We start from the raw sequence: 16,203 nt of genomic DNA, 5'->3' as shown, positions 1-16,203 counted from the left end.
ACACTAAACACAGCACTCGTGCACTGGAGGGATCTACCGGCCCCTTAATTTCAAGTGTTTTCTGTAGATATCAGTTGAGATCTTCACGGCCGCCGAGCACATTCGTCTTCTTAGCCCGAGGGCCCTGCCTTTCTGGATCCCGAGTCGGCAAGAGTAGCGTCGTTTCTGGCATCCCAGGTTCCGAGGGCCCCAGCGATAATGGCACCAAGACATCGTTTCGGTGTATCCGTGGGCGACGCGGATGCTCTCGGCCAACTCCCTATATTTCTCCATTTTTACGGAGCGTGCCACTCGGAAAGCCGCCATCCGGTTTTCGAAGGAGACCCTAATATGCAATTTATGGATAGTGTCCCCTTCACGGACCACCAGGTTCGGTCGAAGCCTGGACTCCTGGCCGTGGACTGTTTTGTCACGAGCGACTTCCCATTAGGGCGGGAGATATTTAAGGAGGAGCTCTTGGATCTCGTTTTGGCGAGCGATTCTGACCTGCCTATGGGGGAGACACTGGTTGAGCACATGGACAAGGATCTCGTCCGCCTCCTTGTAGAGCCTGCGAAGGACGGACCCTGGTCTCGCACTTCTCAGTGCGCCCAGTAGGGTAGTAGCACATTGAGTCGGCCACGGTGAACGAAGGCCCAGTCCACCAGGCGAGTGTGCTTTCCAGACTTCAGGAAGTTGTTCCCCTCTGTGCTTCTTTCTTTGACCAACTCCATCGCCCTGCCCTGGTTCGGTTTAGTGGTTTCTCACACGAAGGGAGATCTCCCGTCGCTTCTCACTCCACTCCCACTCTGGAGCGCAGAGGGGGGCCAGGCATCTTGTGGCCTTTCTGGCCCTCGACCACGTAGACGCTACTTCTCTTGCTTCGATCCCCAGGTCGTCTTCCATCGACCCTGAGAGGTAGAGGCACATTACCCGCCTGTCCGGAGGAGGGCCGCTCCTCCCCATGCGATTATTCTGGTGCTGGCCACTGATCTCCACGTGCTTCGCCTTATTTTCTTTAAGTGAATAACCGACTCCGAGTCCGCAGCCACCCGCGCTTATATATGATTTCTGCCAAGATGGCGATGGTGCATATTAGAGCGCAGGTGGCACGGCCCGGGAGGGCGCATGAGCTAGATTGGCATGCGTGGAGATCAGTGACCAGGTCACTGTGTGTGACTGTTCTTCCTTTATTAAAATATCCATGTACATTTCAATTAAAATTGGGTTTAACACAAAGATTTGGGTTTGCGGACGAATGGGGTCCATGCGCTGAGGTCTTGAATGAATCTGGAATTGCCGTCTGGTTTTGGTGCTATAAAGCACCGAAAGGAACAACTGGCCACTGGATGATTATTCCGGCTTCTAGAAATTTCTTGATGAATTCGTCCAAGACGGGTGTGTGCCGCGTGCGAGAACTTAGGTATGGGGCCCCACTTGGTTTCGGTAGACTGGCGCCGACGCGAGAAATTAGTTCATTTTCCTTTTTGCAGTATCGGATGGGCTTGATCGGTTGGACCGTGGGGGGATGACTCTCCACCGCCAGGCGTCAGATTCCGCGTCGTTGTCGTCCTCGTCGACACCTGAGTCCGCGTACGAATCACCCTCCGCGTCGATCGACGGTGTGTCCGAGTCTGAGGATGTTTCCCAGGCGGTTGGATCTTCAGGTTCGCCGGAGGCAGCCCACCGGAGCAACTGCTCCTCTCCCGTGTAGACGGAGGCTTCAAGCAGGTGGAGCTCGGCCGGGGCGGCGGTATCCCTTTCCTCAGCCCCGTTGACGAGGAGGGTTCTGTCGGCTGTTGCAAAAGAAATGTTGGTGATGATCCACCATTCTATATTCTTCTCTTATTTTGGTGGAGTACACTGTTATGTAGTACATTGTCATCTTTCTTTGGTAAATGTGATGCATTATTCAATTGTTTTGCCGTGTCTTCTATCAAACTGTTCGCATTTGTCACTGTGCTTTTGCATGTCTGTTAAGGTGTTACTGGAAGCTGCCGTGCCCAGAGTTGAAAGGCGTTGGGTTAATTTGAATTTTTTAATTGTTCCCGAATGTGAAGGAAGATATCACCGGTGTTTGCTCCCTTTTCTTCCCTCTATGTTGCCTTGGATCCCTAAAGAATAGCGATACTAGAAGGTGGATTCTGGCTTACGTCTAGAATGAATCCCCCGTGAAGTCGGAGATACAAGAAACTTTACTAATTCGAGGCTATTACGGGAGTCCCGGAATAAGTATTGGGCTTCGGATGGATTGGAAATGTTCGCACCATGTATTGATAGACTAAGCACACTCGTCATCGTATGGATATTCAAGAATTGATGATAGAAGTCCTTTCGCCTGTATTGTCTTGGCTGCCTGTTCTTCGTTAGCAAATTTTCTTCGATTGGGAGCTTACCAGGTCCTCTTAGGTCAAGAATAACTTCTACGCCCGGTCCGCTAGATACAAGCTATGTAAAAGGTCCTCGTTTATGCTGTTGGCCTTGGTGTCCATATCAGGATCCTCTATCCCATCAGAGTCAACATCCAGGAAGTCATTTCCTGGAACTCCGGAATCGTTCATATGCCGCGGTTCTAACAGATGCAGGTCCTCGCCCAATAGTTCTTTGGGCCCAGAGATGGAGGAACCGGCAACTAGCACGGGCAGGTCTGGAGCCTCCTGGGTGACTTGCGCGTTGGCTGTTAAGAATATAGAGGCGATGACGGCTGCGGGTGGCGCCGGGGTACATATTTGGGGGCGTACCCTCTTGAACAGGCGGTCGTTCAGGATTTCTCCTTGAATGCTATCACCTTGCTGCAGATAAAAGCGTTGAAGTGATCCCATTCAGTCATCACGTTGCGGCGGCAATATACTCATGAGTTAATAGCTTCGTCTGTTTCCTTGGGATCTGTAAAAGTAAATACCAGTCTTGCGGCACCGTTACGGTTCTGTAATGTAAAAGAGATGATCGGAGGTGATTCCGTTGCCAGAAGAAGGGAAAAGGCTGGGGATAAAAGAACTCTGTCTGAGTTAGAAAGGTCACATTCTACGAAGGTAAGAGGTAATATTCAAATTGGTCAGTGGATGGGAGATGAGGCAATTATGTAGATGACGGCCCTTACCGTTGACGAGTGAGCCACCAAACCACAAACTGTTCAAGTCGTCGAGAATGGCACCGGGAGCACCCAGAGAAAGCAAGTATGTCAGCGGAGTTGGCAAGCATTTCTCGGCATAGTGTACCAACGGTATATAATAATTTTGCGGAGAAACTGGAGAGACGCCACCACGGGCAAACGACTTTGTGCAACGATTTCGGCGATGCGCGTGGGTTACTAAGAACATGGGTCGATTTCTGCGATGCGCGTGGGTGACTAAGGACATGGTATAGTCAAAATCCAGCATATCCACGCGAGGTAACCCGTCACATTTTTGATATCAATGGCTATAAGTCGCGGAATCAAAGGAAAGGAAGTATGTAGGAATGTAGCCAATCATCGAGATATGGTGAAAGGAACTCGGGGTATAAGCATTAAACTCCGCGGGCGACAGCCCGTGTCCGTCTTTGCATGTCAGTGGAGACCAAACAGTGGCCCATGAGTAGACGGGCGAAGGAATAATACGATTTACTGGCGTAAATGCCATAAAGCTTGGAGAATTTGTTGTTATCTTTCAACTGAGAGAACGCGTCGGCGAGATCCAATAGTGCAAGATAGCCGCAAGTAGTCTGCGGGGATGTGTTAGCGCCTTTGCCGTGGCCCGCCGCTGGAACGTTGGCTTGCTGCCTTGATCCGTCCAAGGGGACAGGTTATGGATCAGGCCTCCGCTTTGTTTTAGAATTAAAACGGCAAGAAAAACCCCCGTGGGTGTGGTGCGAGTGAGGACACCTTTCCTGACTGTGCCCTAGAGGTGACGGTACAGGTCGGGGTTGTTTCCCGAGTCATGCGAAATGTATGGAGCACTGGCTGGTCGAGGGATTTTAGCCCCTTCGATGCGACTCGATGACGCTTGTGTCATATGGGTACTCACCGTTAGCTTTTAAAGGGAAGAGGTCAGTGGGCTGGTGCACTGCGGCTGCGATGCGAGTAATTGTGATCCTATGGAGAGGAGAGATTAAACTGCATTTCGATTACGGACGGAAAGTTACCAAAAGGATCGCTGCAACTGAAAATGAGCTCATAGTTGCAGGATCTCGTAATCTCGGGCAGTTGAAACGGGCTTCCAGCGCTGCGTCATGGTGGTGTTGTAGGACTTCCTCGCGTAAGGAGAGTGGCACCATCAGCCTCCACGGTCCTTTCTTGCCGGGTCGGGCCCACAGGTGACCGTTGTCGTATTTATAGCTTTTCAGTAGTCGTTTTTGGCTCTCGGTCATCGCATGTGCGGTGCTTGCCTCCGTTAGTTTTCGGCAGATTTCGTCGACTTCCGGGTCATGGTGCTGCGCCTGTTGGATCCTTCCGTATAGGTCGGCGTGCTGAGTAATGACAGACCGGTGGTGGAACCATGCGATCCATGTCCGGCGTTATTGCACTGTCTGCTCCGACTGGATTACGGGAAAGGGCGTCCGGCAACTCATTCATGGACCCAGGGTAGTGTTCGACGGAGAAACTGTATTCCTGCCAGAGGAGGGCCCATCGCGTTAGCTTCGCACGGTCATTTCGCATTCGTTCTAACCAAGTCAGTGCTCGGCTGTCGGTGCGGAGCAGGAAAGGTTTATCTGCGAGATATTGGTGGTACTTTTTCACAAATAAATAATTGTTAAAATCAGAGGCCATTAAAATTATGAGATCAAAAACTATATCTGCCTCATTAAACCAGTTGCCCTTAAAAAATTTAAGACTCGATTTATGGACTCAGAGTCATCCTCTAAAATATTTTTTAAGTCTCCCCTTATCTTCAACATGTCTCTGGTCCCTTGGTATCTGAGATCTGTCAGCACACCTCCACCTTGCTTGATTTCCAATCGACTGCCGCCTCAGGCCTCGTCCCTCCTATATATCCATCCGGCCGCCGAATAAGCGGCCGATCTGGCATAGGGAGGAAGGACGGTCCGAGACGGACGATCGGCTGGATTATCGGCGGTGGAGATGTACTGCCAGGTCACTGATTGTGACAATTCCTTTATTATCGTAATATACAATAGTTTCAGGTCAGGGTTGCGAAACATTGCCCCTTTCCCTTTACACAAAGAGTAGACAACTGCTTGGTTGTCGGAATAAACATTAAGAGAACAATTGGTATTACAATTTTCCATAACATGAGTCGCCCCCATTAGGGCAGCGTATGCCTCCGCTTCCAGGATTGGAATAATATCATCAAATACCCAAATCTCACAGATGTCTAAAGGCGGGGCCACCCAGGCCACCTGGAAGGGAGTAGCGTCCACATATATATCTATAACATATGACCAGTTACTGAATGTCCGCTTTTTGTGCCATACTCCGGCCTCCCATAATTCTATGGCCCATTGGTTTTGTCTTCTCGCCAAATCAGTCATGAGAAAATATGGGAGGCGAAGTATGTAGGCGCACCATGATATAAACCCCAGTGCTTTGGGGAAATCTTGTCGTCTTAAGGTCGGAACAATATCCATTATATATTTAGCCCGGTTCAGGCTTCCCGGTGTCAGGGAGAGTTCCTGGGTTGCTGCATTAATGTTCACTCCTAGGTATTTAATCTTTTGCGTCGGCTGGATTACACTTTTGGCTAAGTTCACTGAGATACCTAAATCAGATTGAATAAATTTCACAATTTCGTCCACTGGTTGTGGTGTGTTCGGAGGGAAGTAGAACAGCCAGTCATCCAGGTAGGCGATCATCGGCACGTTAAATTTAAGTAATATTTCGTGTGCCACCGCCCTTGCCCAGCGTTGCATGATTGCGGGAGCTAAGGCATGCCCCATGGGCAGACGAGTCCATTGAAAATATTCGCCGTTAGCGAATATACCGTAGAAGTGACGATGGTTTGGTAGGATAGGGATTTGCCAAAACGCATCGGTTAAGTCTAATTTAATCAGGAAAGAGCCTTTTGAAATCGTTTCAAGTGCCTTGGCGGCGTCCTTGAGTGAGAATTTAGGTTTGTTATAAAACTTGGTCCAATCGGACAGATCCTGAATGATTCTAATACCCCCCGATGCCTTTGGTATCGCGATCAGGGGAAAAGCGCAGGAAGGCCTGGCCATTGCCAAAATACCTCTTTGTACTAGAATATTGATCCACTGTAAGATTTCCGGTGTTACCCGGGTAGGCTTAAAAACGTATGGTGCCGCTGTGGGCTTAGCGAGGTTGGCTCCTTCTGTGAATAACTTCTCTACCGATACGTTGTGATAAGGATACGGTGAGGCCGTAGGGAACATGGGAATCTCTACGTATTCGTCTGCCTCTGGGATCTGGAGTTCTGGCTGTTCTATTTCGGGCACGGGGGAAGCGACCCTGGGCTTCAGCCTATCGGGGTTAGTTACAAGATCAATCTATGTTAGCATATTGGACACGTTATCTTCTCCTAAAAATGAGTCATGGTCGTCCCTTTCACCGTCACTTTCTTGATCTTCTAACGCAGCGATCACGTCTTCCACTACTTCACTTGTGTCACTATCACTGTCACTAGCGTTTAGGGTTACCTCTGTTTCTGGGTCCCCGGAACCTTCGATGATCAAGAGCTGTGTGAAGAGTGCGTCCGTGAGAGGGTCCTCCGGCTCCTCCGTATCCTGCCTCTGCGCCGCGTCCTGATGGTCTGGAGCTGTTGGTTCAGCAGCGCGTACCGCCGGAGGTGTCCATCCGGGTGCCCGGGGGCCGGGTGCAGCAGGGCGGCTAGGTGGAACTGGAGGCGGGCCGCCTCCCGCCTCGTCCGCGGCCTCGAAAGGGCCGTAACGGTTGGCTTGTATACTGTACCTGACGGTTCCGAGATCCTCCGGCTGTCCTCGCCGCTGGTGCTGGGGTCTGCAATATCACAGTTGGCGGTGGTGCCGTCATGATGTTCGGGGGCAGCCGGAGGAGCTCGTTTCCCGCTGTTTCGGAGATGCGGATGGCGGTTTCCCACCCATGTTGTTGGACTACCGCCAGGATCCGCAATCTGTTGTACACCGTGAGTTTCGCCTCCTCGGGAAGCATGGGCCATTCTGCCGCCAGGTTCAGGAGCGAGTGGCATTCATGCAGGTCTCGTCTCGATAACCTACCGTTGTCCTTGGTCGTTTTAATGTTCCAAAATAGGGCGAGGCATTCCGGGTCCGGAGGGATGTCGATAAAATGGCCCGGTTTCGGGACGGCCAAATTCTTAAAGCTCCTCTCGACCGGTGGTGGTTGGATTATTCCGTGCTGCTGCGGGAGTTGTTGGCTCGCGTTAATCCTCTGCGAATTTTCGTCAACCTTGTTCGCGAGCTGTGAGAGCATGTTCTTTATAGCCACTGCCCAAGTTGGCTCTTCATCTCCCATATTTAGTAACGGGGAGATATTCCTAACAGGTGGAGGTGATGGAGTTGATGCCCGGCTAGGGCCTGGTTCCGCGTGCGGTGGTGGCGGGGTTAGCCTCCTTTTCTGCCGGGTGTGTCGTGGAGAGAAGACGGGCGACGTGCTGCGTTGCTGTGACATTAAGAGAGAGATCTGTCAGCACACCTCCACCTTGCTTGATTTCCAATCGACTCCATGGTAGTGGGACACGACCGCATAGGCACTTGACAACTCTGACTGACCCGTCGGTGTAGACGGGGACAAAGTCAGAAAGTGAGCTGAGGACGGCACTGAAGAGCTGCTGGTATTCGGAATCGGTCGTTTTGTCTTTGCGGCGTGCACTGGCAATTAGTTTAATATCCGGCATTGGCGTTAACCAAGGCGGATACTTAGCATAGGAGACGGGGCATATTTGAGGAAATGTAAAATTTACCTCATTAATAAAATCATTAAAACGAACGGCAAAGGGCCTAGTTGCCCTTCTCCTCCTGTTAAATAAGTCTAAAAACCGTTGGTTAAAAACTGTTAAAACAAGGGTGGTTTGTCTCTGATAAAAGTTTACAGGCATAATTGCCCATTAAAATCATCCTGCGGGTTCCCAACGGAGGCTCCCCTGCGTCTGCAAGTAAGCTTGGGACTGGGCTTGTTCTAAATGCCCCGGTGGCCAACCGTATCCCAGCATTGTGGACGTATTTAAGTGGTCTCAAGTAAGACTCGTCCTGAGGAATACACTATGGAACCATAGTCCAGTTTGGATCGCACCAAGCCTCTGTACAATAAAAGCATGGTGGTGCGGTCTGCTCCCCAAGTGGAGTGAGTTAAAAACTTTAAAACGTTGAGGGTTTGGCGACACCTCTCGCGTAACACGCGGATATGCTCCCGCCAGTTCAGCTTTTGGTCCAGGATCATGCCGAGAAAGCGGACGGACTCCACAAATGGAAGGATCCTACCCAACAGGGTTAGGGTCGGGGTAACGTGATAACCGCGAAGACGGTGAAAGTGCACGCATTTCGTTTTCTCCACGGAGAACCGAAATCCGTTCTTTCGCGACCACTCTCCAAGTTTGTTTAGAGTCACCTGGGCTTGCCTGGAAGCGCTTGGCAGTCGTGTCGACCGGCAAAATATGGCTAGGTCGTCCACATAGAGTGATGCCATCACCGGGGCATTGATGCATTCCACCACGTCGTTGATGGCGATGGCAAATAACGTCACGCTCAGTACTGAACCCTGGGGTACCCCGTTCTCCTGTGTAAAAGATCGGGATAAGTGCTTCCCAGTCCTTACTTTAAAAAGGCGGTTGGTTAAAAAATTTCTGATAAATAGGGCCATGTTGCCTCTAAATCCTCACTTGTGGAGCGTGTTGAGGATTCTCCATCGCCACACACTATCATAGGCCTTCTCTAGGTCGAAAAAGACTGCTATGACGTGTTGACGGTGGAGAAAGGCTTCCTGGATGAAGTTCTCAGTGCGAACCAGATGGTCTGTCGTGGACCTGCCACGCCGAAAGCCGCACTGAGCGTCGGAGAGCAGGTGTCGACTCTCCAAGCACCACATGAGACGTCGGTTTACCATCCGTTCCATCACCTTGCACAGGCAGCTGGTGAGAGATATGGGACGGTAGTTGTTCGGGTCATTTTTGTCCTTGCCCTGTTTTGGGATTGGTATCACGATGGACTCTCGCCAGGCATTTGGAAAACTGCCCTCGTTCCAAAGCTGGTTGAGGGTATTTAGGACCTCCCCAATCGCAGTTTCCGGAATGTTCCGGAGAAATGCGTTGTGGATTTCGTCCGCCCCTGGCGAGGTGTAATGGGAGTCTTCGATGGCGGATTTAAGCTCCCAGGGCGTGAAAGGCTCATTGTAATATTCGCTTGTAGGACCTGCACCAAAATTGAGAGGGACTCTCTAGCATCGCCTCTTCAGGTTCGCAAAGTCCGCGGCATAGCCCTCGTCACTGCTATTGGCCGCGAACTGACTGGCAAATATGTTGCTTATTTCGGCAGGTGAATTAACCACCCGGCCAGCAACAAGCAATGGCGAGATGACAAATGAGCCCTTGGACCCGGAGATTTTCTTCACTTTGTCCCATACCTGACCAAGTGGCGTGCGATGGTTGATGGTAGAGACGAATTCTATCCAGGAAGCCCTCTTGGCCTCCTTCACGGCCCTTCGAGCTCGCGCTCTCAGGCGGCGGTACGATGCCAGATTAGTTGCCGTGGGATATTTTCTAAAAATATTCAATGCTTTTTTCCTCGCCCGAATCGCCCGGTCGCATTCCCCGATCCACCAAGGGACAGGAGTTCGATTAAGATTCCCGGACGTACGAGGGATACTTTTGGTAGCTGCCGCCAACAGCGTTGAACTTAGTTTATCAACGTTGTGCAACGCGTCGAAACTTGCGTCGTGTTTATATGTAAACGTACGCTTGAAAAGTGGCCAGTCCGCACGGTTAATACGCCACTTTTCCGGAGGTTTTGAAATGGTGGGCGAAGAGTCTTCTTTAACGAGTAGAAGAGGAAAATGGTCACTCCCACAGAGATCGTTGTGGGTGGACATTTTCAGCTTTGGGGCTAGACTTCTCGAGCATAGACAAAGATCTATTGCTGAGAATTCCCCATTGAAGCTGTTAAAGCGGGTTTTTTGGCCGCTATTTAATAAAAACAGGTTAAAATCCTCAATAAAGTTGGATAAAATTCGACCTCTCCTATTACTTTGGGTTTCTGGCCCTCCCCAGAGAGGATCATGGGCATTAAAATCTCCCATCAAAATGAACGGCTGAGGAAGCTGGTGGACAAGGGCTTCAAGGTTCAGGCGGGTCACCGGTGCACCCTCTGGCAGATACACGTTGCATAACGTCATCCTCTCAGGGGTGTGCACCGTGACAGCGACGGCCTGGAATGGAGAGTTCAGTTGGACTCGCGAGGTGTAAAGGGCCTCACGGGCCGCAACTGCTACTCCCCCTTGGGCTCGTTGGCCACTTAGGTCATCCATTCTAAAAACAGTGAACCCCTTCAGAATACCCTTATCTTCAGCCTTAAAATGGGTCTCTTGGAGACAAATACAAGAGGGTTTAAAATCTTGGATTAAAATGGCCAGCTCCTCCTTGTGCCTATAAAAGCCATTGCAGTTCCACTGCAGATTGGAACACATTTAAAGTGTTAAAGTAAAATAAATAAATAAATAAATATATAAATAAATAAGTTGACTAAAAAGGGAGATGACCAACTCTATTGAGGTTATCGCTTGAAGCGATGTTTCCTCATCCACTCGTTTGCGAAGACCTCAGTATCAGAGATACTCTGGTCCTCTTCAATTTCCTCCGGCTTCTTTGGCTTTACTGGAGGCGGCGGGGAAGGTGTATTCTCACGCCCTTTTGGCGTGTTCCCCTTGGTGGTTTTTTGTGGGCTCTTCTTTGAAGGGCCCACAGGAGTAGGTGGCTCCTTGTCCAACGTACTCTTTCCATCCTTCACCCTTTTGGGTTTAGGCACTTGCGTGTTTTCAATTGGGGATTCTTTCGGTATCTCCGTCAGCGTGGGGATGGTACACTTAACACATGTCGTGGTTGCAACGGAAGCAAAGGACCGGGAGAAAGTTGGGGCGATTAGCGCCCTGTATTTCCTCCTCGGTTCCGCATATGGGATTTTTTCCAGTGTTTTAATCTCCATGACTTTCCTTTCTTCTTTCATCTTCGGGCAATCACGAGAGTACACTGGGTGTGTACCCTCGCAATTGACACAGAGGTTCCGAAGAGCACTCTTTATCCTCGTGCGCGTCTTTGTCACAGCGCGGGCAGGTGGCCTTGCCCTCGCAGCGCGACGCGACATGGCCGAACCGTTGGCATTTGAAACAACGCACGGGATTCGGGATGAATGGCTTCACTGGTACCGATTCATAGCCCACAAACACCTTGTCGGGTAGTCTATCGCGCGCAAACGTCAAGATCACGGAGGTGCTGTTCACGTTTTCTCCGTTGCGCCTCGTGGTGAGTCGACGACAATCAGTCACTCCCTGAGAGAACATTTCTCTCTTGATTTCTTCCATGTCCACGTTTAGTAGGTCGTAGTGACTGATGACTCCCCGACAGGTGTTGAGAGTGCGGTGCACTTCCACCTTCATCGGAATGTCATGGAGCATTCCCATAGCAAGCAGTTTTTCGCTCCGTGTATCGTTCAGGGTCTCTATAAGAAGTGTACCATCCCGGAGCTTCTTCACGCTCTTTGGGTCCCCAGGCATGATCTGTGACAACACTCTGCGAATTAAGAAAGGAGAAACCTTTTTCAAGGTTTCACCTTCCTTTATGCACGACATAATTAAATAGCGCTTACATGCGCCAATACACTTTTCTCCCCCGCCGGTGTCCGGACGGGATCTTTTTAGTGGTGGAAAGGGTTTTTCCTACATAATAAGAAATGATTCGTCCCTCGGCCTCCCCACCCGCCACGGAGCGAGCCACACATTTGGGACGCCACTCCGCCAAACCGGAGCGGTCGCCAGGGCTAACTCGAGGGATATAGGGCTTCTGGAGTGGTTGTCTGTTTCGGGGTGGATCTTCGGTGCAAGGGCCCACCAAAACCCTTACATCTCCGACCTCCCTACGCAGACCCCCACAACCTTGGCACTCGCCACCGGAGCGAAAACGCGACGGAAGCCGATTGACCGGGAGTGGCTAGCTCCCGGCCTCCCGTTTACGCGAAATCCGGGGCCAAAGAGGGATATCGCTCTCCGGTCCATACAGGGCATCCGAAACCCTGCTGGGAACCAGAAAGATCACCCTCCAGGATCCCCTTCTCTCCCTTACGGGTCTCCAGGCACGGCAAACACCTGGGCGGATCGCAGGCCAGATGGTATGGCCGCTCACATACAGTGGATCCACAGCACTGTGCGGACGCATCCCTTGCTGGCTTGGGGTTTGTTTTCGGGGTTTTCTCCCCGCCCTTTTAGTCGCCTCTTACGACAAGCAGGGATACTGCGGGAGTATTCTCTAACCCCCTACCCGCAGGGGGGGTGATGCCCAAGGTATTCTAAACTTCTTTTCCCAAAGTGGCACTTCTCGGTGGCGCACGTTAGTCGGTGGGTCCGAAGTCTCTCTAGTACCTTGCGTAAATGTCCCAAATGTTCGTCATATGTCCTGTAGTAGATTATAATATCGTCCAGGTAAGCAATGCAGAATTCCCCTATATATCCCCGGAGCACCTCTTGGGCCATAAGTCGTTGGAATGTCCCAGGAGCGTTTTTTAGCCCGAAAGGCATAACACGGAATTGGTATATTGCTCCGTTTGGGGTGCTGAATGCCGTTAGGGACTAGGAGCCTGGGTCCATGGGAATCTGCCAATATCCTGTTTTTAGATCCAAGGTGGAAAAAATTGTCGCAGGTCATAGATCCCGTAGAGCATCGTGGATGTTGACCATCGGTTGAAACACATCCTCTGTGACTTGGTTGAGTCGGCGGCAGTCGACGCAAAATCTGGGGGTGTCTTTTTTTTACAATGACCACCGGTGATACATATGCAGCGATGCTAGGTTCCATAATCCCGCCTTTGAGCATTTCCTTCACTTGTTCCTGGATAATCTTTCGCTTTTCTTCACGGTATCTGTACATGGGGGACACTTAGGCAGATTGGTTTTTAATTTGATCTGATGGGTGACCGTACGCGTTTTTCCGGGAGCCATATTGGCGGAGAATACCTCCCTATGTTCCTGCAGGATCCGTTGGAACTGTCCTTGGTGGGTAGACGGTAATTCTTGTTGAATACTGTCAGGGGGGTGCCAACTCTTTTCTTCCTTCTTCCGCTGCGTCCAGGCTACCGTAACCCTGTCTGTGGTGCCTATGGAGATGGTTCCTTGGGAATAGTCGATCACTGCGTCGGTGCCTTTTAGCCAGGGGTGCCCTAAAATGAGGTCCTCTATATCCCGTGTGACGTGCACGGTGATGGGGAAATTTAGGCCTTGAATGTTGATGGTGGTATGGAGACTTCCCATTGTTGGGAACGCATCCCCCTTCTTCACTGTCCTTATGGTTGTTGGTTTCCCTTGGTGCCAATTCTGGGTGGTTCTGGGTAGGCAGACTTACGCCGGCTCCTGAGTCTATGAGAGCGCATGACTCTTCTCCGTCGATCCACTGGAATGGTCGGGCTGTGGTTCAGGGCTTCCGTGGGATGTGTGATCCCTATGGGTGCTGGGGCGGGTTTGAAGGGGTCCGGTGGTTTCCCGCCCTCTCGTTTCCCGCGTGATTTTCGGGGAAGTCCCGAAGGAAGTGATGTCCGGGACAAAATCTGCATTTAGGTGCCCCTGCTGGTCGGCCTTGGCTGGTGTCCTCGGCCTGGTCCGCTGAGATGGCCCTTGCTAGCCGCATTAATTCGTCTGTGGTTTTTGGTGGGCTGGCGCGCAGCGTTTGCCTTATCCGTGGCAGAAGCTGTTCTATTAAGGTCGGCAAAATGGTTTCTTGGTTCCCGTCCGGGAATTATCTTTTAAACAGTTGCAGTTGGTTCCCGTCCGGGAATTATCTTTTAAACAGTTGCAGTTTCTTCAGGATAAACATCTCCGCGCTTTCCTTTTGTGCTTGAGTACTCCCAAATAATTTGGATTGTATAAGCGCACTCCGGGCTGGAGTGTCGTAACGTCCCCGAAGCCTGTTTTTGAAGTCTCCCCAGGTAAGAGAGAACTCCCGGTACGGTGTCCACCATCGCCGTGCTTCCTCCTGGAGTTGTTGCTCCGCCCCGCGGACCAACCATGTCGTTGGTAGTTGGTCATCCCGAAATGCCGCTTCCATATCTCTTAGGAACCTTTCTGGGTCCTCTGCTTCTCTCCCGAAAAACTCCGGCCACGGTGTCCGGTAGGCGGGTTCCGGAGAGGATAGCTGTGGGCGGCTGCGTTGCTGCGGCCGGGTGCATCTTCCGCACACAAACTGTAGACCACTTGTGTCCCTGGCTTCGTCCCTCCATCCTAGGCAGAGATGGTATAACCAATGGTGGCAGCAGGCGCAAAAGATCAGGTGTTCCCCCACCCCACTGCAGTTTGGAGTCTCGCATTGGTCCCTGGTGCGGGTGCGAGTTAGGTTGGGCGCCACCGAGTGTTGGTAAGGCTCTCTCGGAAGAGCCGTGATGGTTGCAGCGAGTGTTCCATTGATGGGCTGAGTTGCCATGGTGGAAACGTCTCCCTGTTCGGTGTCGACCGACTGGGTGTCTGGTGGATTTCCGCGACCGTTGTCCATCTCGCCTGCCGAAGTTGAGGCGTCGTCCGTCGGTGGGGTCTGTGGGACACTAGTCGCTGGTTGCCGGGCGTCGTCATTCAGAGGGGCCTGTGGATCCCAGCTGCTCTCCATGCAGCTAGTCGTAGTCCCCGTTAGTTGGGCGCCAATTGTCGTGTCGCTGGCGTCCGGGGTTGGCTGTGCGACCCGCCCCGAAACGCGAGAGCGAGTGAGCATTCTGCCCAGGCAAGGGCTGGGGTCGCTGGAGAAAATAAACCTCCCTGCCGTTCTGTTGATTACCCCGAAGGGCGTTTATTCCGTCCAGTACAGGGTTACAGTTAAGGTGACCCTCTCCCAGGGAGAGGGTCGAGTGTCGTTTGCCTGAAGGGCGCGTGGAGTCCGGTGCAGCTACAGCAGCTGGATGGCGGCCGGGGTCCTGTCCGGCTTCTGGCTGGTCGCGGGAGCCCGACGGTCCGGCGAGCCAAATAGGGGCAGCCTCGGCACCTCTGCGTAGGGCGTCCTTGGAGAGTGGACGGCCTCGGCAAGTTCCCCGGCATCGACCGGTAGCTGCCACGTGGCGGCCGGTGGGATTTCACCTCGCGTTTTTAGCTCTGTTATCGCAAATATATTTACACGAATCACGCATAGGATTCGGAAAAAGAGGTGGTACTTACAGGTTTCTGTCAGATATCGACACCTATCACAGGTCGGTAGATACTACTGCTTCCGGTTACCGGCCACGTTTTTGAAGAAAAGCAAGGTCGTTCGATTTCATCCAAATTTTCACAAAGGATGTCTTTTCACAACACTACTCCAAAATAGGAGTACCAGCGCACCCACTCAGAAACTTTCGGAGTAAATTTCGAAAAATCGAATTATGACGTAATTTTTTTCTCCGTTGTTTTTAACACTAATTCGTTAAAACTGGGGCAGGAGGGGTCACTAGGGATCGTTAACACTTCCACAATTTCCTGGAATTATTACACGAACACTAACTGCACAATCACAGTTTGCAGATTTCGTGGTCACCGCGTCAGCTGCTGCCGGTGTTCCATCTCCGTCTCGCCGGGCGGGAACGCCGGGACTCCCCGGGGAGTTTCACTAATTTCCCCGCTAACGGAGCGAATACACAACACGTCCGTCTCGTACGACGTAGATAGGGAGTGTCCCCTGAAAGAGCAGTCGGACCTGCATATTTTTTTAAATAAAGAAAACCCTTATAATTCCATTCCTCAGGCTTAATTAGGGTCGCGACTTCTCTCTTGGCGGGCATGCGGAGGCTTTCGAAGCCCTCGCGAGAAAGGATCGAGTAGTTTAAGTGTGGTAGGGGAAGCAGTTGACCAAATAGGTGAGCAATATTCTAGGATGGGTTGCACACACCCAATGAAAACGGATTTTAATGCACGCGGTTCGGAGACCTCGTTTAGCCGGTGTAGGATTCCAACAACCGCCATAGCCTTGTTTACAATTGTTTTAATATGGTCCTTGAAAGTTAACTTGTGGTCAAAAGTGACGCCTAAATCGGAGTGGGAAATGACAGAGGGAATGGGTTGATTATTTAACGTAATAAGTGGAGGTTATATTGTTCGTCCTCGGCGAGAAGGACATCGCAGCGGATTTCCCA

The sequence above is a fragment of the Hetaerina americana genome, unplaced genomic scaffold, assembly GCF_022747635.1.
Source record: "Hetaerina americana unplaced genomic scaffold, ioHetAmer1.1.p SCAF_38, whole genome shotgun sequence".
NCBI lineage: Eukaryota > Metazoa > Arthropoda > Insecta > Odonata > Calopterygidae > Hetaerina > Hetaerina americana.
Note: the sequence above shows the minus strand (reverse complement) of the source record.